Here is a 1,562-nt window from a genome sequence, read left to right on the forward strand (position 1 = left end):
TCTATAACATGCATTTTTGCTCAATATGTTTCTAAATTTCCTCTGTCCTTTACAGTATTTAACTAAACATGTAACAATCTGTCCTTCAATTAATGGACACATAAATATTATGGCTATGTATTTTTTCTTCTACTAGAAATGCTGCTTTGAATGCCTTTGTTTATGTCTCTTATTAAACATGTATGTATCTGGGATATATACCTAGGAGTGCAATTTTTGTTTTGTAAAAACAAAAGATAATATAATATTATCTCAGAGAGTATAAAAATCATTTTCTAAAATTACAGTAAATTTTTCCTATCTGTAGAAGAGACTAGTAAGGATATTCAATACTTATTTCTCAGCCTGCCTTTCAGCTCAATGGCTGAGTTCTGACTGAATGCAGGCAGAGGTGGTTGCAATCTTGAAAGAAAAGTATATGCCCTCCTCATTGTCATTCTTTTCTTTTGTAGAATGAAGATAAGACGGCTGGGAGGGGAGGAATCTTAGATTGTGAGGGAATGACCATGCATCCAGGATGGTGGAAATAAACAAATGAAAAGGGAGCCTGGGCTCCAGATGTTAGAATTCCAAATTAGTGGTAAGATTTTCATGTCAATGTAAGAGAGAAATAGTCACCATTCAAGTTAAGTCACTGATGGTTTAGGTTTTCTGACATTCTCATTATGTTATACTGATAACTAACATGCATCCTCAACAGCAGCACATAAGCATTCCCACAGGCTTTTATTCTTGTCTACTCTGGCATTTATCATATTTTCTCCATTTTTGAGCATTTGATGAGTGTAAAATGGTCCTGAATTGTGGCTGTAATTTTTATTTCATTATTATTAATGAAAATTAAGTATCTCTTCATATGTAACAGAGTGTCCATCTATAAAATAACTGTCCTTGACTTGTGACTATTTTTTCTAATGAATAGTTTCTATTTTTGTTGTTTCTTAAGGCTTTAAAAATATATAGTCTAGGAACCTAATCAACAAAACAAACAAGCAAGCAAAATATAACCAAAGACACTGAAATTGAGAACAGGCTGACAGTGGCCAGGGGGGAAAGGGGAGGGGATTATAGGGGAATAGGGCAAAGGGTTTGTAGGAACAGTCATAAAGGACACATGAACAAAAACAAGGGGGGTTGGAAACAGGGGAGGGAGGTGGGGAAGGTTGGGGTGGTGGGGAGGGGTGAGGGGAAAAGGCAGAAAACTACTTAAACAACAATAAAAAATGTTTACAAAAAATAAAGGAACCAGGTGAAAGATAGGTACAACTTTATATGTGAATTTGACATAAAGTCAAATATACATTTATATATAGATGACATATATAAGATATATGGAGTGTTCTGATATTAATATACATGAGATATATAAGTATAAAATATATAAGTGAATATATAAAGCAATATGAATAAACATGTACAAAATACATTTTGATAGTAAAAAATATGTAGAGTCTAGACATTAGTGTCTCTTAACTATATACTTTGCAACTATCCAACCTAGTTTATAAATTATATTTTCATTTCTTAATGATGAACAGAACTTAAGGTAAAGTAATTGTATT

The sequence above is a fragment of the Sturnira hondurensis genome, unplaced genomic scaffold (genome assembly GCF_014824575.4).
Source record: "Sturnira hondurensis isolate 20B ecotype Veracruz unplaced genomic scaffold, ASM1482457v3 Scaffold0015362, whole genome shotgun sequence".
Classification (NCBI taxonomy): Eukaryota; Metazoa; Chordata; class Mammalia; order Chiroptera; family Phyllostomidae; genus Sturnira; species Sturnira hondurensis.